At 49.7% G+C, this 15,950-nt stretch overlaps 47 non-coding genes across 47 annotated transcripts; all 47 read right to left on the bottom strand.

Annotated features, from left to right (window-relative positions):
- Positions 1-114: 114 nt before the first annotated feature.
- Positions 115-233, bottom strand: LOC145015485 (5S ribosomal RNA). Its single transcript, XR_013665899.1, has one exon. It is a non-coding gene; the product is annotated as a 5S ribosomal RNA (ribosomal RNA).
- Positions 234-452: 219 nt separating this feature from the next.
- LOC145021562 (5S ribosomal RNA) lies at positions 453-571 on the bottom strand. Its single transcript, XR_013669719.1, has one exon. It is a non-coding gene; the product is annotated as a 5S ribosomal RNA (ribosomal RNA).
- A 218-nt stretch (positions 572-789) lies between these two features.
- Positions 790-908, bottom strand: LOC145015479 (5S ribosomal RNA). Its single transcript, XR_013665898.1, has one exon. It is a non-coding gene; the product is annotated as a 5S ribosomal RNA (ribosomal RNA).
- Positions 909-1,126: 218 nt separating this feature from the next.
- Positions 1,127-1,245, bottom strand: LOC145021551 (5S ribosomal RNA). The gene has a single exon (XR_013669708.1). It is a non-coding gene; the product is annotated as a 5S ribosomal RNA (ribosomal RNA).
- A 219-nt stretch (positions 1,246-1,464) lies between these two features.
- On the bottom strand, positions 1,465-1,583 carry LOC145015472 (5S ribosomal RNA). The gene has a single exon (XR_013665896.1). It is a non-coding gene; the product is annotated as a 5S ribosomal RNA (ribosomal RNA).
- A 220-nt stretch (positions 1,584-1,803) lies between these two features.
- LOC145015468 (5S ribosomal RNA) lies at positions 1,804-1,922 on the bottom strand. The gene has a single exon (XR_013665894.1). It is a non-coding gene; the product is annotated as a 5S ribosomal RNA (ribosomal RNA).
- Positions 1,923-2,139: 217 nt separating this feature from the next.
- Positions 2,140-2,258, bottom strand: LOC145015462 (5S ribosomal RNA). The gene has a single exon (XR_013665888.1). It is a non-coding gene; the product is annotated as a 5S ribosomal RNA (ribosomal RNA).
- Positions 2,259-2,476: 218 nt separating this feature from the next.
- On the bottom strand, positions 2,477-2,595 carry LOC145026852 (5S ribosomal RNA). Its single transcript, XR_013674806.1, has one exon. It is a non-coding gene; the product is annotated as a 5S ribosomal RNA (ribosomal RNA).
- A 218-nt stretch (positions 2,596-2,813) lies between these two features.
- LOC145025325 (5S ribosomal RNA) lies at positions 2,814-2,932 on the bottom strand. The gene has a single exon (XR_013673346.1). It is a non-coding gene; the product is annotated as a 5S ribosomal RNA (ribosomal RNA).
- Positions 2,933-3,151: 219 nt separating this feature from the next.
- Positions 3,152-3,270, bottom strand: LOC145015456 (5S ribosomal RNA). The gene has a single exon (XR_013665885.1). It is a non-coding gene; the product is annotated as a 5S ribosomal RNA (ribosomal RNA).
- Positions 3,271-3,489: 219 nt separating this feature from the next.
- On the bottom strand, positions 3,490-3,608 carry LOC145025365 (5S ribosomal RNA). Its single transcript, XR_013673384.1, has one exon. It is a non-coding gene; the product is annotated as a 5S ribosomal RNA (ribosomal RNA).
- A 217-nt stretch (positions 3,609-3,825) lies between these two features.
- On the bottom strand, positions 3,826-3,944 carry LOC145015449 (5S ribosomal RNA). The gene has a single exon (XR_013665883.1). It is a non-coding gene; the product is annotated as a 5S ribosomal RNA (ribosomal RNA).
- Positions 3,945-4,162: 218 nt separating this feature from the next.
- Positions 4,163-4,281, bottom strand: LOC145025829 (5S ribosomal RNA). The gene has a single exon (XR_013673824.1). It is a non-coding gene; the product is annotated as a 5S ribosomal RNA (ribosomal RNA).
- Positions 4,282-4,499: 218 nt separating this feature from the next.
- LOC145026221 (5S ribosomal RNA) lies at positions 4,500-4,617 on the bottom strand. The gene has a single exon (XR_013674207.1). It is a non-coding gene; the product is annotated as a 5S ribosomal RNA (ribosomal RNA).
- Positions 4,618-4,836: 219 nt separating this feature from the next.
- On the bottom strand, positions 4,837-4,955 carry LOC145015445 (5S ribosomal RNA). Its single transcript, XR_013665882.1, has one exon. It is a non-coding gene; the product is annotated as a 5S ribosomal RNA (ribosomal RNA).
- Positions 4,956-5,173: 218 nt separating this feature from the next.
- LOC145015433 (5S ribosomal RNA) lies at positions 5,174-5,292 on the bottom strand. The gene has a single exon (XR_013665872.1). It is a non-coding gene; the product is annotated as a 5S ribosomal RNA (ribosomal RNA).
- A 219-nt stretch (positions 5,293-5,511) lies between these two features.
- LOC145015426 (5S ribosomal RNA) lies at positions 5,512-5,630 on the bottom strand. Its single transcript, XR_013665871.1, has one exon. It is a non-coding gene; the product is annotated as a 5S ribosomal RNA (ribosomal RNA).
- A 218-nt stretch (positions 5,631-5,848) lies between these two features.
- On the bottom strand, positions 5,849-5,967 carry LOC145025828 (5S ribosomal RNA). Its single transcript, XR_013673823.1, has one exon. It is a non-coding gene; the product is annotated as a 5S ribosomal RNA (ribosomal RNA).
- Positions 5,968-6,185: 218 nt separating this feature from the next.
- Positions 6,186-6,303, bottom strand: LOC145026220 (5S ribosomal RNA). Its single transcript, XR_013674206.1, has one exon. It is a non-coding gene; the product is annotated as a 5S ribosomal RNA (ribosomal RNA).
- A 219-nt stretch (positions 6,304-6,522) lies between these two features.
- On the bottom strand, positions 6,523-6,641 carry LOC145015420 (5S ribosomal RNA). The gene has a single exon (XR_013665870.1). It is a non-coding gene; the product is annotated as a 5S ribosomal RNA (ribosomal RNA).
- A 218-nt stretch (positions 6,642-6,859) lies between these two features.
- On the bottom strand, positions 6,860-6,978 carry LOC145015414 (5S ribosomal RNA). The gene has a single exon (XR_013665869.1). It is a non-coding gene; the product is annotated as a 5S ribosomal RNA (ribosomal RNA).
- Positions 6,979-7,197: 219 nt separating this feature from the next.
- Positions 7,198-7,316, bottom strand: LOC145015410 (5S ribosomal RNA). Its single transcript, XR_013665864.1, has one exon. It is a non-coding gene; the product is annotated as a 5S ribosomal RNA (ribosomal RNA).
- A 219-nt stretch (positions 7,317-7,535) lies between these two features.
- LOC145015405 (5S ribosomal RNA) lies at positions 7,536-7,654 on the bottom strand. The gene has a single exon (XR_013665860.1). It is a non-coding gene; the product is annotated as a 5S ribosomal RNA (ribosomal RNA).
- A 218-nt stretch (positions 7,655-7,872) lies between these two features.
- Positions 7,873-7,991, bottom strand: LOC145025221 (5S ribosomal RNA). Its single transcript, XR_013673250.1, has one exon. It is a non-coding gene; the product is annotated as a 5S ribosomal RNA (ribosomal RNA).
- Positions 7,992-8,209: 218 nt separating this feature from the next.
- LOC145025637 (5S ribosomal RNA) lies at positions 8,210-8,328 on the bottom strand. Its single transcript, XR_013673643.1, has one exon. It is a non-coding gene; the product is annotated as a 5S ribosomal RNA (ribosomal RNA).
- Positions 8,329-8,546: 218 nt separating this feature from the next.
- LOC145026434 (5S ribosomal RNA) lies at positions 8,547-8,665 on the bottom strand. Its single transcript, XR_013674408.1, has one exon. It is a non-coding gene; the product is annotated as a 5S ribosomal RNA (ribosomal RNA).
- Positions 8,666-8,884: 219 nt separating this feature from the next.
- Positions 8,885-9,003, bottom strand: LOC145015400 (5S ribosomal RNA). The gene has a single exon (XR_013665859.1). It is a non-coding gene; the product is annotated as a 5S ribosomal RNA (ribosomal RNA).
- A 218-nt stretch (positions 9,004-9,221) lies between these two features.
- LOC145015394 (5S ribosomal RNA) lies at positions 9,222-9,340 on the bottom strand. The gene has a single exon (XR_013665858.1). It is a non-coding gene; the product is annotated as a 5S ribosomal RNA (ribosomal RNA).
- A 219-nt stretch (positions 9,341-9,559) lies between these two features.
- On the bottom strand, positions 9,560-9,678 carry LOC145015387 (5S ribosomal RNA). The gene has a single exon (XR_013665857.1). It is a non-coding gene; the product is annotated as a 5S ribosomal RNA (ribosomal RNA).
- A 218-nt stretch (positions 9,679-9,896) lies between these two features.
- On the bottom strand, positions 9,897-10,015 carry LOC145025199 (5S ribosomal RNA). The gene has a single exon (XR_013673229.1). It is a non-coding gene; the product is annotated as a 5S ribosomal RNA (ribosomal RNA).
- A 218-nt stretch (positions 10,016-10,233) lies between these two features.
- On the bottom strand, positions 10,234-10,352 carry LOC145025636 (5S ribosomal RNA). The gene has a single exon (XR_013673642.1). It is a non-coding gene; the product is annotated as a 5S ribosomal RNA (ribosomal RNA).
- A 217-nt stretch (positions 10,353-10,569) lies between these two features.
- LOC145026067 (5S ribosomal RNA) lies at positions 10,570-10,688 on the bottom strand. The gene has a single exon (XR_013674058.1). It is a non-coding gene; the product is annotated as a 5S ribosomal RNA (ribosomal RNA).
- Positions 10,689-10,906: 218 nt separating this feature from the next.
- On the bottom strand, positions 10,907-11,025 carry LOC145026899 (5S ribosomal RNA). The gene has a single exon (XR_013674850.1). It is a non-coding gene; the product is annotated as a 5S ribosomal RNA (ribosomal RNA).
- Positions 11,026-11,242: 217 nt separating this feature from the next.
- On the bottom strand, positions 11,243-11,361 carry LOC145025188 (5S ribosomal RNA). The gene has a single exon (XR_013673218.1). It is a non-coding gene; the product is annotated as a 5S ribosomal RNA (ribosomal RNA).
- Positions 11,362-11,579: 218 nt separating this feature from the next.
- On the bottom strand, positions 11,580-11,698 carry LOC145015380 (5S ribosomal RNA). Its single transcript, XR_013665856.1, has one exon. It is a non-coding gene; the product is annotated as a 5S ribosomal RNA (ribosomal RNA).
- A 217-nt stretch (positions 11,699-11,915) lies between these two features.
- Positions 11,916-12,034, bottom strand: LOC145026066 (5S ribosomal RNA). The gene has a single exon (XR_013674057.1). It is a non-coding gene; the product is annotated as a 5S ribosomal RNA (ribosomal RNA).
- A 217-nt stretch (positions 12,035-12,251) lies between these two features.
- LOC145026065 (5S ribosomal RNA) lies at positions 12,252-12,370 on the bottom strand. Its single transcript, XR_013674056.1, has one exon. It is a non-coding gene; the product is annotated as a 5S ribosomal RNA (ribosomal RNA).
- A 219-nt stretch (positions 12,371-12,589) lies between these two features.
- On the bottom strand, positions 12,590-12,708 carry LOC145026628 (5S ribosomal RNA). Its single transcript, XR_013674590.1, has one exon. It is a non-coding gene; the product is annotated as a 5S ribosomal RNA (ribosomal RNA).
- Positions 12,709-12,926: 218 nt separating this feature from the next.
- LOC145025177 (5S ribosomal RNA) lies at positions 12,927-13,045 on the bottom strand. The gene has a single exon (XR_013673207.1). It is a non-coding gene; the product is annotated as a 5S ribosomal RNA (ribosomal RNA).
- A 218-nt stretch (positions 13,046-13,263) lies between these two features.
- LOC145026898 (5S ribosomal RNA) lies at positions 13,264-13,382 on the bottom strand. Its single transcript, XR_013674849.1, has one exon. It is a non-coding gene; the product is annotated as a 5S ribosomal RNA (ribosomal RNA).
- Positions 13,383-13,599: 217 nt separating this feature from the next.
- On the bottom strand, positions 13,600-13,718 carry LOC145025166 (5S ribosomal RNA). The gene has a single exon (XR_013673197.1). It is a non-coding gene; the product is annotated as a 5S ribosomal RNA (ribosomal RNA).
- Positions 13,719-13,936: 218 nt separating this feature from the next.
- LOC145015366 (5S ribosomal RNA) lies at positions 13,937-14,055 on the bottom strand. The gene has a single exon (XR_013665854.1). It is a non-coding gene; the product is annotated as a 5S ribosomal RNA (ribosomal RNA).
- A 217-nt stretch (positions 14,056-14,272) lies between these two features.
- Positions 14,273-14,391, bottom strand: LOC145026064 (5S ribosomal RNA). The gene has a single exon (XR_013674054.1). It is a non-coding gene; the product is annotated as a 5S ribosomal RNA (ribosomal RNA).
- Positions 14,392-14,608: 217 nt separating this feature from the next.
- Positions 14,609-14,727, bottom strand: LOC145026062 (5S ribosomal RNA). The gene has a single exon (XR_013674052.1). It is a non-coding gene; the product is annotated as a 5S ribosomal RNA (ribosomal RNA).
- Positions 14,728-14,945: 218 nt separating this feature from the next.
- LOC145026627 (5S ribosomal RNA) lies at positions 14,946-15,064 on the bottom strand. The gene has a single exon (XR_013674589.1). It is a non-coding gene; the product is annotated as a 5S ribosomal RNA (ribosomal RNA).
- Positions 15,065-15,281: 217 nt separating this feature from the next.
- On the bottom strand, positions 15,282-15,400 carry LOC145025154 (5S ribosomal RNA). The gene has a single exon (XR_013673186.1). It is a non-coding gene; the product is annotated as a 5S ribosomal RNA (ribosomal RNA).
- A 218-nt stretch (positions 15,401-15,618) lies between these two features.
- Positions 15,619-15,737, bottom strand: LOC145015359 (5S ribosomal RNA). The gene has a single exon (XR_013665853.1). It is a non-coding gene; the product is annotated as a 5S ribosomal RNA (ribosomal RNA).
- Positions 15,738-15,950: the final 213 nt, after the last annotated feature.

Raw genomic sequence — 15,950 nt, 5'->3', positions numbered from 1 at the left:
GGGAAACAAGAAAACAATCAACATTGAACCGGAGGCCGCCCGAGCATGGATATAGCAAGAAAGAAAAAAAAACGCACCTAAAACATAAAAAAACGCAGACGGGCAACGAAAAAGGGGGTGCAACACGAGGACTTCCCAGGGGGTCACCCATCCTAGTACTACTCTCGCCCAAGCACGCTTAACTGCGGAGTTCTGATGGGATCCGGTGCATTAGTGCTGGTATGATCGCACCCGAAATACTATCCATGCTTATTGTTTTTATGTCTTACAAGACGCAGAACCTCGTTTGCTTTCGGACGCGTGGCGTGGGACCCACGTGATGGATCGGCTCGGTTCGGGAAACAAGAAAACAATCAACATTGAACCGGAGGCCGCCCGAGCATGGATATAGCAAGAAAGAAAAAAAAAAACGCACCTAAAACATAAAAAAACGCAGACGGGCAACGAAAAAGGGGGTGCAACACGAGGACTTCCCAGGGGGTCACCCATCCCAGTACTACTCTCGCCCAAGCACGCTTAACTGCGGAGTTCTGATGGGATCCGGTGCATTAGTGCTGGTATGATCGCACCCGAAATACTATCCATGCTTATTGTTTTTATGTCTTACAAGACGCAGAACCTCGTTTGCTTTCGGACGCGTGGCGTGGGACCCACGTGATGGATCGGCTCGGTTCGGGAAACAAGAAAACAATCAACATTGAACCGGAGGCCGCCCGAGCATGGATATAGCAAGAAAGAAAAAAAAAACGCACCTAAAACATAAAAAAACGCAGACGGGCAACGAAAAAGGGGGTGCAACACGAGGACTTCCCAGGGGGTCACCCATCCTAGTACTACTCTCGCCCAAGCACGCTTAACTGCGGAGTTCTGATGGGATCCGGTGCATTAGTGCTGGTATGATCGCACCCGAAATACTATCCATGCTTATTGTTTTTATGTCTTACAAGACGCAGAACCTCGTTTGCTTTCGGACGCGAGGCGTGGGACCCACGTGATGGATCGGCTCGGTTCGGGAAACAAGAAAACAATCAACATTGAACCGGAGGCCGCCCGAGCATGGATATAGCAAGAAAGAAAAAAAAAACGCACCTAAAACATAAAAAAACGCAGACGGGCAACGAAAAAGGGGGTGCAACACGAGGACTTCCCAGGGGGTCACCCATCCCAGTACTACTCTCGCCCAAGCACGCTTAACTGCGGAGTTCTGATGGGATCCGGTGCATTAGTGCTGGTATGATCGCACCCGAAATACTATCCATGCTTATTGTTTTTATGTCTTACAAGACGCAGAACCTCGTTTGCTTTCGGACGCGTGGCGTGGGACCCACGTGATGGATCGGCTCGGTTCGGGAAACAAGAAAACAATCAACATTGAACCGGAGGCCGCCCGAGCATGGATATAGCAAGAAAGAAAAAAAAAAACGCACCTAAAACATAAAAAAACGCAGACGGGCAACGAAAAAGGGGGTGCAACACGAGGACTTCCCAGGGGGTCACCCATCCTAGTACTACTCTCGCCCAAGCACGCTTAACTGCGGAGTTCTGATGGGATCCGGTGCATTAGTGCTGGTATGATCGCACCCGAAATACTATCCATGCTTATTGTTTTTATGTCTTACAAGACGCAGAACCTCGTTTGCTTTCGGACGCGAGGCGTGGGACCCACGTGATGGATCGGCTCGGTTCGGGAAACAAGAAAACAATCAACATTGAACCGGAGGCCGCCCGAGCATGGATATAGCAAGAAAGAAAAAAAAAAACGCACCTAAAACATAAAAAAAACGCAGACGGGCAACGAAAAAGGGGGTGCAACACGAGGACTTCCCAGGGGGTCACCCATCCTAGTACTACTCTCGCCCAAGCACGCTTAACTGCGGAGTTCTGATGGGATCCGGTGCATTAGTGCTGGTATGATCGCACCCGAAATACTATCCATGCTTATTGTTTTTATGTCTTACAAGACGCAGAACCTCGTTTGCTTTCGGACGCGAGGCGTGGGACCCACGTGATGGATCGGCTCGGTTCGGGAAACAAGAAAACAATCAACATTGAACCGGAGGCCGCCCGAGCATGGATATAGCAAGAAAGAAAAAAAAACGCACCTAAAACATAAAAAAACGCAGACGGGCAACGAAAAAGGGGGTGCAACACGAGGACTTCCCAGGGGGTCACCCATCCTAGTACTACTCTCGCCCAAGCACGCTTAACTGCGGAGTTCTGATGGGATCCGGTGCATTAGTGCTGGTATGATCGCACCCGAAATACTATCCATGCTTATTGTTTTTATGTCTTACAAGACGCAGAACCTCGTTTGCTTTCGGACGCGAGGCGTGGGACCCACGTGATGGATCGGCTCGGTTCGGGAAACAAGAAAACAATCAACATTGAACCGGAGGCCGCCCGAGCATGGATATAGCAAGAAAGAAAAAAAAAACGCACCTAAAACATAAAAAAACGCAGACGAGCAACGAAAAAGGGGGTGCAACACGAGGACTTCCCAGGGGGTCACCCATCCTAGTACTACTCTCGTCCACGCACGCTTAACTGCGAAGTTCTGATGGGATCCGGTGCATTAGTGCTGGTATGATCGCACCCGAAATACTATCCATGCTTATTGTTTTTATGTCTTACAAGACGCAGAACCTCGTTTGCTTTCGGACGCGTGGCGTGGGACCCACGTGATGGATCGGCTCGGTTCGGGAAACAAGAAAACAATCAACATTGAACCGGAGGCCGCCCGAGCATGGATATAGCAAGAAAGAAAAAAAAAACGCACCTAAAACATAAAAAAACGCAGACGGGCAACGAAAAAGGGGGTGCAACACAAGGACTTCCCAGGGGGTCACCCATCCTAGTACTACTCTCGCCCAAGCACGCTTAACTGCGGAGTTCTGATGGGATCCGGTGCATTAGTGCTGGTATGATCGCACCCGAAATACTATCCATGCTTATTGTTTTTATGTCTTACAAGACGCAGAACCTCGTTTGCTTTCGGACGCGAGGCGTGGGACCCACGTGATGGATCGGCTCGGTTCGGGAAACAAGAAAACAATCAACATTGAACCGGAGGCCGCCCGAGCATGGATATAGCAAGAAAGAAAAAAAAAACGCACCTAAAACATAAAAAAAACGCAGACGGGCAACGAAAAAGGGGGTGCAACACGAGGACTTCCCAGGGGGTCACCCATCCTAGTACTACTCTCGCCCAAGCACGCTTAACTGCGGAGTTCTGATGGGATCCGGTGCATTAGTGCTGGTATGATCGCACCCGAAATACTATCCATGCTTATTGTTTTTATGTCTTACAAGACGCAGAACCTCGTTTGCTTTCGGACGCGAGGCGTGGGACCCACGTGATGGATCGGCTCGGTTCGGGAAACAAGAAAACAATCAACATTGAACCGGAGGCCGCCCGAGCATGGATATAGCAAGAAAGAAAAAAAAAACGCACCTAAAACATAAAAAAAACGCAGACGGGCAACGAAAAAGGGGGTGCAACACGAGGACTTCCCAGGGGGTCACCCATCCTAGTACTACTCTCGCCCAAGCACGCTTAACTGCGGAGTTCTGATGGGATCCGGTGCATTAGTACTGGTATGATCGCACCCGAAATACTATCCATGCTTATTGTTTTTATGTCTTACAAGACGCAGAACCTCGTTTGCTTTCGGACGCGAGGCGTGGGACCCACGTGATGGATCGGCTCGGTTCGGGAAACAAGAAAACAATCAACATTGAACCGGAGGCCGCCCGAGCATGGATATAGCAAGAAAGAAAAAAAAACGCACCTAAAATATAAAAAAACGCAGACGGGCAACGAAAAAGGGGGTGCAACACGAGGACTTCCCAGGGGGTCACCCATCCTAGTACTACTCTCGCCCAAGCACGCTTAACTGCGGAGTTCTGATGGGATCCGGTGCATTAGTGCTGGTATGATCGCACCCGAAATACTATCCATGCTTATTGTTTTTATGTCTTACAAGACGCAGAACCTCGTTTGCTTTCGGACGCGAGGCGTGGGACCCACGTGATGGATCGGCTCGGTTCGGGAAACAAGAAAACAATCAACATTGAACCGGAGGCCGCCCGAGCATGGATATAGCAAGAAAGAAAAAAAAAACGCACCTAAAACATAAAAAAACGCAGACGAGCAACGAAAAAGGTGGTGCAACACGAGGACTTCCCAGGGGGTCACCCATCCTAGTACTACTCTCGCCCAAGCACGCTTAACTGCGGAGTTCTGATGGGATCCGGTGCATTAGTGCTGGTATGATCGCACCCGAAATACTATCCATGCTTATTGTTTTTATGTCTTACAAGACGCAGAACCTCGTTTGCTTTCGGACGCGAGGCGTGGGACCCACGTGATGGATCGGCTCGGTTCGGGAAACAAGAAAACAATCAACATTGAACCGGAGGCCGCCCGAGCATGGATATAGCAAGAAAGAAAAAAAAAACGCACCTAAAACATAAAAAAACGCAGACGGGCAACGAAAAAGGGGGTGCAACACGAGGACTTCCCAGGGGTCACCCATCCTAGTACTACTCTCGCCCAAGCACGCTTAACTGCGGAGTTCTGATGGGATCCGGTGCATTAGTGCTGGTATGATCGCACCCGAAATACTATCCATGCTTATTGTTTTTATGTCTTACAAGACGCAGAACCTCGTTTGCTTTCGGACGCGAGGCGTGGGACCCACGTGATGGATCGGCTCGGTTCGGGAAACAAGAAAACAATCAACATTGAACCGGAGGCCGCCCGAGCATGGATATAGCAAGAAAGAAAAAAAAAACGCACCTAAAAGATAAAAAAAACGCAGACGGGCAACGAAAAAGGGGGTGCAACACGAGGACTTCCCAGGGGGTCACCCATCCTAGTACTACTCTCGCCCAAGCACGCTTAACTGCGGAGTTCTGATGGGATCCGGTGCATTAGTGCTGGTATGATCGCACCCGAAATACTATCCATGCTTATTGTTTTTATGTCTTACAAGACGCAGAACCTCGTTTGCTTTCGGACGCGAGGCGTGGGACCCACGTGATGGATCGGCTCGGTTCGGGAAACAAGAAAACAATCAACATTGAACCGGAGGCCGCCCGAGCATGGATATAGCAAGAAAGAAAAAAAAAACGCACCTAAAACATAAAAAAACGCAGACGAGCAACGAAAAAGGGGGTGCAACACGAGGACTTCCCAGGGGGTCACCCATCCTAGTACTACTCTCGCCCAAGCACGCTTAACTGCGGAGTTCTGATGGGATCCGGTGCATTAGTGCTGGTATGATCGCACCCGAAATACTATCCATGCTTATTGTTTTTATGTCTTACAAGACGCAGAACCTCGTTTGCTTTCGGACGCGTGGCGTGGGACCCACGTGATGGATCGGCTCGGTTCGGGAAACAAGAAAACAATCAACATTGAACCGGAGGCCGCCCGAGCATGGATATAGCAAGAAAGAAAAAAAAAAACGCACCTAAAACATAAAAAAACGCAGACGGGCAACGAAAAAGGGGGTGCAACACGAGGACTTCCCAGGGGGTCACCCATCCTAGTACTACTCTCGCCCAAGCACGCTTAACTGCGGAGTTCTGATGGGATCCGGTGCATTAGTGCTGGTATGATCGCACCCGAAATACTATCCATGCTTATTGTTTTTATGTCTTACAAGACGCAGAACCTCGTTTGCTTTCGGACGCGAGGCGTGGGACCCACGTGATGGATCGGCTCGGTTCGGGAAACAAGAAAACAATCAACATTGAACCGGAGGCCGCCCGAGCATGGATATAGCAAGAAAGAAAAAAAAAACGCACCTAAAACATAAAAAAACGCAGACGAGCAACGAAAAAGGTGGTGCAACACGAGGACTTCCCAGGGGGTCACCCATCCTAGTACTACTCTCGCCCAAGCACGCTTAACTGCGGAGTTCTGATGGGATCCGGTGCATTAGTGCTGGTATGATCGCACCCGAAATACTATCCATGCTTATTGTTTTTATGTCTTACAAGACGCAGAACCTCGTTTGCTTTCGGACGCGAGGCGTGGGACCCACGTGATGGATCGGCTCGGTTCGGGAAACAAGAAAACAATCAACATTGAACCGGAGGCCGCCCGAGCATGGATATAGCAAGAAAGAAAAAAAAAACGCACCTAAAACATAAAAAAACGCAGACGGGCAACGAAAAAGGGGGTGCAACACGAGGACTTCCCAGGGGTCACCCATCCTAGTACTACTCTCGCCCAAGCACGCTTAACTGCGGAGTTCTGATGGGATCCGGTGCATTAGTGCTGGTATGATCGCACCCGAAATACTATCCATGCTTATTGTTTTTATGTCTTACAAGACGCAGAACCTCGTTTGCTTTCGGACGCGAGGCGTGGGACCCACGTGATGGATCGGCTCGGTTCGGGAAACAAGAAAACAATCAACATTGAACCGGAGGCCGCCCGAGCATGGATATAGCAAGAAAGAAAAAAAAAACGCACCTAAAAGATAAAAAAAACGCAGACGGGCAACGAAAAAGGGGGTGCAACACGAGGACTTCCCAGGGGGTCACCCATCCTAGTACTACTCTCGCCCAAGCACGCTTAACTGCGGAGTTCTGATGGGATCCGGTGCATTAGTGCTGGTATGATCGCACCCGAAATACTATCCATGCTTATTGTTTTTATGTCTTACAAGACGCAGAACCTCGTTTGCTTTCGGACGCGAGGCGTGGGACCCACGTGATGGATCGGCTCGGTTCGGGAAACAAGAAAACAATCAACATTGAACCGGAGGCCGCCCGAGCATGGATATCGCAAGAAAGAAAAAAAAAACGCACCTAAAACATAAAAAAACGCAGACGAGCAACGAAAAAGGGGGTGCAACACGAGGACTTCCCAGGGGGTCACCCATCCTAGTACTACTCTCGCCCAAGCACGCTTAACTGCGGAGTTCTGATGGGATCCGGTGCATTAGTGCTGGTATGATCGCACCCGAAATACTATCCATGCTTATTGTTTTTATGTCTTACAAGACGCAGAACCTCGTTTGCTTTCGGACGCGTGGCGTGGGACCCACGTGATGGATCGGCTCGGTTCGGGAAACAAGAAAACAATCAACATTGAACCGGAGGCCGCCCGAGCATGGATATAGCAAGAAAGAAAAAAAAAAACGCACCTAAAACATAAAAAAACGCAGACGGGCAACGAAAAAGGGGGTGCAACACGAGGACTTCCCAGGGGGTCACCCATCCTAGTACTACTCTCGCCCAAGCACGCTTAACTGCGGAGTTCTGATGGGATCCGGTGCATTAGTGCTGGTATGATCGCACCCGAAATACTATCCATGCTTATTGTTTTTATGTCTTACAAGACGCAGAACCTCGTTTGCTTTCGGACGCGAGGCGTGGGACCCACGTGATGGATCGGCTCGGTTCGGGAAACAAGAAAACAATCAACATTGAACCGGAGGCCGCCCGAGCATGGATATAGCAAGAAAGAAAAAGAAAACGCACCTAAAACATAAAAAAAACGCAGACGGGCAACGAAAAAGGGGGTGCAACACGAGGACTTCCCAGGGGGTCACCCATCCTAGTACTACTCTCGCCCAAGCACGCTTAACTGCGGAGTTCTGATGGGATCCGGTGCATTAGTGCTGGTATGATCGCACCCGAAATACTATCCATGCTTATTGTTTTTATGTCTTACAAGACGCAGAACCTCGTTTGCTTTCGGACGCGAGGCGTGGGACCCACGTGATGGATCGGCTCGGTTCGGGAAACAAGAAAACAATCAACATTGAACCGGAGGCCGCCCGAGCATTGATATACCAAGAAAGAAAAAAAAAACGCACCTAAAACATAAAAAAACGCAGACGGGCAACGAAAAAGGGGGTGCAACACGAGGACTTCCCGGGGGGTCACCCATCCTAGTACTACTCTCGCCCAAGCACGCTTAACTGCGGAGTTCTGATGGGATCCGGTGCATTAGTGCTGGTATGATCGCACCCGAAATACTATCCATGCTTATTGTTTTTATGTCTTACAAGACGCAGAACCTCGTTTGCTTTCGGACGCGAGGCGTGGGACCCACGTGATGGATCGGCTCGGTTCGGGAAACAAGAAAACAATCAACATTGAACCGGAGGCCGCCCGAGCATGGATATAGCAAGAAAGTGAAAAAAAACGCACCTAAAACATAAAAAAACGCAGACGGGCAACGAAAAAGGGGTTGCAACACGAGGACTTCCCAGGGGGTCACCCATCCTAGTACTACTCTCGCCCAAGCACGCTTAACTGCGGAGTTCTGATGGGATCCGGTGCATTAGTGCTGGTATGATCGCACCCGAAATACTATCCATGCTTATTGTTTTTATGTCTTACAAGACGCAGAACCTCGTTTGCTTTCGGACGCGAGGCGTGGGACCCACGTGATGGATCGGCTCGGTTCGGGAAACAAGAAAACAATCAACATTGAACCGGAGGCCGCCCGAGCATGGATATAGCAAGAAAGAAAAAAAAAACGCACCTAAAACATAAAAAAACGCAGACGAGCAACGAAAAAGGGGGTGCAACACGAGGACTTCCCAGGGGGTCACCCATCCTAGTACTACTCTCGCCCAAGCACGCTTAACTGCGGTGTTCTGATGGGATCCGGTGCATTAGTGCTGGTATGATCGCACCCGAAATACTATCCATGCTTATTGTTTTTATGTCTTACAAGACGCAGAACCTCGTTTGCTTTCGGACGCGTGGCGTGGGACCCACGTGATGGATCGGCTCGGTTCGGGAAACAAGAAAACAATCAACATTGAACCGGAGGCCGCCCGAGCATGGATATAGCAAGAAAGAAAAAAAAAAACGCACCTAAAACATAAAAAAACGCAGACGGGCAACGAAAAAGGGGGTGCAACACGAGGACTTCCCAGGGGGTCACCCATCCTAGTACTACTCTCGCCCAAGCACGCTTAACTGCGGAGTTCTGATGGGATCCGGTGCATTAGTGCTGGTATGATCGCACCCGAAATACTATCCATGCTTATTGTTTTTATGTCTTACAAGACGCAGAACCTCGTTTGCTTTCGGACGCGAGGCGTGGGACCCACGTGATGGATCGGCTCGGTTCGGGAAACAAGAAAACAATCAACATTGAACCGGAGGCCGCCCGAGCATGGATATAGCAAGAAAGAAAAAAAAAACGCACCTAAAACATAAAAAAACGCAGACGGGCAACGAAAAAGGGGGTGCAACACGAGGACTTCCCAGGGGGTCACCCATCCTAGTACTACTCTCGCCCAAGCACGCTTAACTGCGGAGTTCTGATGGGATCCGGTGCATTAGTGCTGGTATGATCGCACCCGAAATACTATCCATGCTTATTGTTTTTATGTCTTACAAGACGCAGAACCTCGTTTGCTTTCGGACGCGAGGCGTGGGACCCACGTGATGGATCGGCTCGGTTCGGGAAACAAGAAAACAATCAACATTGAACCGGAGGCCGCCCGAGCATGGATATAGCAAGAAAGAAAAAAAAAACGCACCTAAAACATAAAAAAAACGCAGACGGGCAACGAAAAAGGGGGTGCAACACGAGGACTTCCCAGGGGGTCACCCATCCTAGTACTACTCTCGCCCAAGCACGCTTAACTGCGGAGTTCTGATGGGATCCGGTGCATTAGTGCTGGTATGATCGCACCCGAAATACTATCCATGCTTATTGTTTTTATGTCTTACAAGACGCAGAACCTCGTTTGCTTTCGGACGCGAGGCGTGGGACCCACGTGATGGATCGGCTCGGTTCGGGAAACAAGAAAACAATCAACATTGAACCGGAGGCCGCCCGAGCATTGATATACCAAGAAAGAAAAAAAAAACGCACCTAAAACATAAAAAAACGCAGACGGGCAACGAAAAAGGGGGTGCAACACGAGGACTTCCCGGGGGGTCACCCATCCTAGTACTACTCTCGCCCAAGCACGCTTAACTGCGGAGTTCTGATGGGATCCGGTGCATTAGTGCTGGTATGATCGCACCCGAAATACTATCCATGCTTATTGTTTTTATGTCTTACAAGACGCAGAACCTCGTTTGCTTTCGGACGCGAGGCGTGGGACCCACGTGATGGATCGGCTCGGTTCGGGAAACAAGAAAACAATCAACATTGAACCGGAGGCCGCCCGAGCATGGATATAGCAAGAAAGTGAAAAAAAACGCACCTAAAACATAAAAAAACGCAGACGGGCAACGAAAAAGGGGTTGCAACACGAGGACTTCCCAGGGGGTCACCCATCCTAGTACTACTCTCGCCCAAGCACGCTTAACTGCGGAGTTCTGATGGGATCCGGTGCATTAGTGCTGGTATGATCGCACCCGAAATACTATCCATGCTTATTGTTTTTATGTCTTACAAGACGCAGAACCTCGTTTGCTTTCGGACGCGAGGCGTGGGACCCACGTGATGGATCGGCTCGGTTCGGGAAACAAGAAAACAATCAACATTGAACCGGAGGCCGCCCGAGCATGGATATAGCAAGAAAGAAAAAAAACGCACCTAAAACATAAAAAAAACGCAGACGGGCAAAGAAAAAGGGGGTGCAACACGAGGACTTCCCGGGGGGTCACCCATCCTAGTACTACTCTCGCCCAAGCACGCTTAACGGCGGAGTTCTGATGGGATCCGGTGCATTAGTGCTGGTATGATCGCACCCGAAATACTATCCATGCTTATTGTTTTTATGTCTTACAAGACGCAGAACCTCGTTTGCTTTCGGACGCGAGGCGTGGGACCCACGTGATGGATCGACTCGGTTCGGGAAACAAGAAAACAATCAACATTGAACCGTAGGCCGCCCGAGCATGGATATAGCAAGAAAGAAAAAAAAAACGCACCTAAAACATAAAAAAACGCAGACGGGCAACGAAAAAGGGGGTGCAACACGAGGACTTCCCAGGGGGTCACCCATCCTAGTACTACTATCGCCCAAGCACGCTTAACTGCGAAGTTCTGATGGGATCCGGTGCATTAGTGCTGGTATGATCGCACCCGAAATACTATCCATGCTTATTGTTTTTATGTCTTACAAGACGCAGAACCTCGTTTGCTTTCGGACGCGAGGCGTGGGACCCACGTGATGGATCGGCTCGGTTCGGGAAACAAGAAAACAATCAACATTGAACCGGAGGCCGCCCGAGCATGGATATAGCAAGAAAGAAAAAAAACGCACCTAAAACATAAAAAAAACGCAGACGGGCAACGAAAAAGGGGGTGCAACACGAGGACTTCCCGGGGGGTCACCCATCCTAGTACTACTCTCGCCCAAGCACGCTTAACTGCGGAGTTCTGATGGGATCCGGTGCATTAGTGCTGGTATGATCGCACCCGAAATACTATCCATGCTTATTGTTTTTATGTCTTACAAGACGCAGAACCTCGTTTGCTTTCGGACGCGAGGCGTGGGACCCACGTGATGGATCGGCTCGGTTCGGGAAACAAGAAAACAATCAACATTGAACCGGAGGCCGCCCGAGCATGGATATAGCAAGAAAGAAAAAAAAAACGCACCTAAAACATAAAAAAACGCAGACGGGCAACGAAAAAGGGGGTGCAACACGAGGACTTCCCAGGGGGTCACCCATCCTAGTACTACTCTCGCCCAAGCACGCTTAACTGCGGAGTTCTGATGGGATCCGGTGCATTAGTGCTGGTATGATCGCACCCGAAATACTATCCATGCTTATTGTTTTTATGTCTTACATGACGCAGAACCTCGTTTGCTTTCGGACGCGAGGCGTGGGACCCACGTGATGGATCGGCTCGGTTCGGGAAACAAGAAAACAATCAACATTGAACCGGAGGCCGCCCGAGCATGGATATAGCAAGAAAGAAAAAAAACGCACCTAAAACATAAAAAAAACGCAGACGGGCAAAGAAAAAGGGGGTGCAACACGAGGACTTCCCGGGGGGTCACCCATCCTAGTACTACTCTCGCCCAAGCACGCTTAACGGCGGAGTTCTGATGGGATCCGGTGCATTAGTGCTGGTATGATCGCACCCGAAATACTATCCATGCTTATTGTTTTTATGTCCTACAAGACGCAGAACCTCGTTTGCTTTCGGACGCGAGGCGTGGGACCCACGTGATGGATCGGCTCGGTTCGGGAAACAAGAAAACAATCAACATTGAACCGGAGGCCGCCCGAGCATGGATATAGTAAGAAAGAAAAAAAACGCACCTAAAACATAAAAAAAACGCAGACGGGCAAAGAAAAAGGGGGTGCAACACGAGGACTTCCCGGGGGGTCACCCATCCTAGTACTACTCTCGCCCAAGCACGCTTAACGGCGGAGTTCTGATGGGATCCGGTGCATTAGTGCTGGTATGATCGCACCCGAAATACTATCCATGCTTATTGTTTTTATGTCTTACAAGACGCAGAACCTCGTTTGCTTTCGGACGCGAGGCGTGGGACCCACGTGATGGATCGACTCGGTTCGGGAAACAAGAAAACAATCAACATTGAACCGTAGGCCGCCCGAGCATGGATATAGCAAGAAAGAAAAAAAAAAACGCACCTAAAACATAAAAAAACGCAGACGGGCAACGAAAAAGGGGGTGCAACACGAGGACTTCCCAGGGGGTCATCCATCCTAGTACTACTCTCGCCCAAGCACGCTTAACTGCGAAGTTCTGATGGGATCCGGTGCATTAGTGCTGGTATGATCGCACCCGAAATACTATCCATGCTTATTGTTTTTATGTCTTACAAGACGCAGAACCTCGTTTGCTTTCGGACGCGAGGCGTGGGACCCACGTGATGGATCGGCTCGGTTCGGGAAACAAGAAAACAATCAACATTGAACCGGAGGCCGCCCGAGCATGGATATAGCAAGAAAGAAAAAAAACGCACCTAAAACATAAAAAAAAACGCAGACGGGCAACGAAAAAGGGGGTGCAACACGAGGACTTCCCGGGGGGTCACCCATCCTAGTACTACTCTCGCCCAAGCACGCTTAACTGCGGAGTTCTGATGGGATCCGGTGCATTAGTGCTGGTATGATCGCACCCGAAATACTATCCATGCTTATTGTTTTTATGTCTTACAAGACGCAGAACCTCGTTTGCTTTCGGACGCGAGGCGTGGGACCCACGTGATGGATCGGCTCGGTTCGGGAAACAAGAAAACAATCAACATTGAACCGGAGGCCGCCCGAGCATGGATATAGCAAGAAAGAAAAAAAAAACGCACCTAAAACATAAAAAAACGCAGACGGGCAACGAAAAAGGGGGTGCAACACGAGGACTTCCCAGGGGGTCACCCATCCTAGTACTACTATCGCCCAAGCACGCTTAACTGCGAAGTTCTGATGGGATCCGGTGCATTAGTGCTGGTATGATCGCACCCGAAATACTATCCATGCTTATTGTTTTTATGTCTTACAAGACGCAGAACCTCGTTTGCTTTCGGACGCGAGGCGTGGGACCCACGTGATGGATCGGCTCGGTTCGGGAAACAAGAAAACAATCAACATTGAACCGGAGGCCGCCCGAGCATGGATATAGCAAGAAAGAAAAAAAACGCACCTAAAACATAAAAAAAACGCAGACGGGCAACGAAAAAGGGGGTGCAACACGAGGACTTCCCGGGGGGTCACCCATCCTAGTACTACTCTCGCCCAAGCACGCTTAACTGCGGAGTTCTGATGGGATCCGGTGCATTAGTGCTGGTATGATCGCACCCGAAATACTATCCATGCTTATTGTTTTTATGTCTTACAAGACGCAGAACCTCGTTTGCTTTCGGACGCGAGGCGTGGGACCCACGTGATGGATCGGCTCGGTTCGGGAAACAAGAAAACAATCAACATTGAACCGGAGGCCGCCCGAGCATGGATATAGCAAGAAAGAAAAAAAAAACGTACCTAAAACATAAAAAAACGCAGACGGGCAACGAAAAAGGGGGTGCAACACGAGGACTTCCCAGGGGGTCACCCATCCTAGTACTACTCTCGCCCAAGCACGCTTAACTGCGGAGTTCTGATGGGATCCGGTGCATTAGTGCTGGTATGATCGCACCCGAAATACTATCCATGCTTATTGTTTTTATGTCTTACATGACGCAGAACCTCGTTTGCTTTCGGACGCGAGGCGTGGGACCCACGTGATGGATCGGCTCGGTTCGGGAAACAAGAAAACAATCAACATTGAACCGGAGGCCGCCCGAGCATGGATATAGCAAGAAAGAAAAAAAACGCACCTAAAACATAAAAAAAACGCAGACGGGCAAAGAAAAAGGGGGTGCAACACGAGGACTTCCCGGGGGGTCACCCATCCTAGTACTACTCTCGCCCAAGCACGCTTAACGGCGGAGTTCTGATGGGATCCGGTGCATTAGTGCTGGTATGATCGCACCCGAAATACTATCCATGCTTATTGTTTTTATGTCCTACAAGACGCAGAACCTCGTTTGCTTTCGGACGCGAGGCGTGGGACCCACGTGATGGATCGGCTCGGTTCGGGAAACAAGAAAACAATCAACATTGAACCGGAGGCCGCCCGAGCATGGATATAGTAAGAAAGAAAAAAAACGCACCTAAAACATAAAAAAAACGCAGACGGGCAAAGAAAAAGGGGGTGCAACACGAGGACTTCCCGGGGGGTCACCCATCCTAGTACTACTCTCGCCCAAGCACGCTTAACGGCGGAGTTCTGATGGGATCCGGTGCATTAGTGCTGGTATGATCGCACCCGAAATACTATCCATGCTTATTGTTTTTATGTCTTACAAGACGCAGAACCTCGTTTGCTTTCGGACGCGAGGCGTGGGACCCACGTGATGGATCGACTCGGTTCGGGAAACAAGAAAACAATCAACATTGAACCGTAGGCCGCCCGAGCATGGATATAGCAAGAAAGAAAAAAAAAACGCACCTAAAACATAAAAAAACGCAGACGGGCAACGAAAAAGGGGGTGCAACACGAGGACTTCCCAGGGGGTCATCCATCCTAGTACTACTCTCGCCCAAGCACGCTTAACTGCGAAGTTCTGATGGGATCCGGTGCATTAGTGCTGGTATGATCGCACCCGAAATACTATCCATGCTTATTGTTTTTATGTCTTACAAGACGCAGAACCTCGTTTGCTTTCGGACGCGAGGCGTGGGACCCACGTGATGGATCGGCTCGGTTCGGGAAACAAGAAAACAATCAACATTGAACCGGAGGCCGCCCGAGCATGGATATAGCAAGAAAGAAAAAAAACGCACCTAAAACATAAAAAAAACGCAGACGGGCAACGAAAAAGGGGGTGCAACACGAGGACTTCCCGGGGGGTCACCCATCCTAGTACTACTCTCGCCCAAGCACGCTTAACTGCGGAGTTCTGATGGGATCCGGTGCATTAGTGCTGGTATGATCGCACCCGAAATACTATCCATGCTTATTGTTTTTATGTCTTACAAGACGCAGAACCTCGTTTGCTTTCGGACGCGAGGCGTGGGACCCACGTGATGGATCGGCTCGGTTCGGGAAACAAGAAAACAATCAACATTGAACCGGAGGCCGCCCGAGCATGGATATAGCAAGAAAGAAAAAAAAAACGCACCTAAAACATAAAAAAACGCAGACGGGCAACGAAAAAGGGGGTGCAACACGAGGACTTCCCAGGGGGTCACCCATCCTAGTACTACTCTCGCCCAAGCACGCTTAACTGCGGAGTTCTGATGGGATCCGGTGCATTAGTGCTGGTATGATCGCACCCGAAATACTATCCATGCTTATTGTTTTTATGTCTTACATGACGCAGAACCTCGTTTGCTTTCGGACGCGAGGCGTGGGACCCACGTGATGGATCGGCTCGGTTCGGGAAACAAGAAAACAATCAACATTGAACCGGAGGCCGCCCGAGCATGGATATAGCAAGAAAGAAAAAAAACGCACCTAAAACATAAAAAAAACGCAGACGGGCAAAGAA

Source organism: Lactuca saligna, chromosome 1 (assembly GCF_052625555.1).
Source record: "Lactuca saligna cultivar CGN05327 chromosome 1, ASM5262555v1, whole genome shotgun sequence".
Lineage (NCBI taxonomy): Eukaryota > Viridiplantae > Streptophyta > Magnoliopsida > Asterales > Asteraceae > Lactuca > Lactuca saligna.
This window is presented reverse-complemented; position numbering and strand designations above follow the sequence as displayed.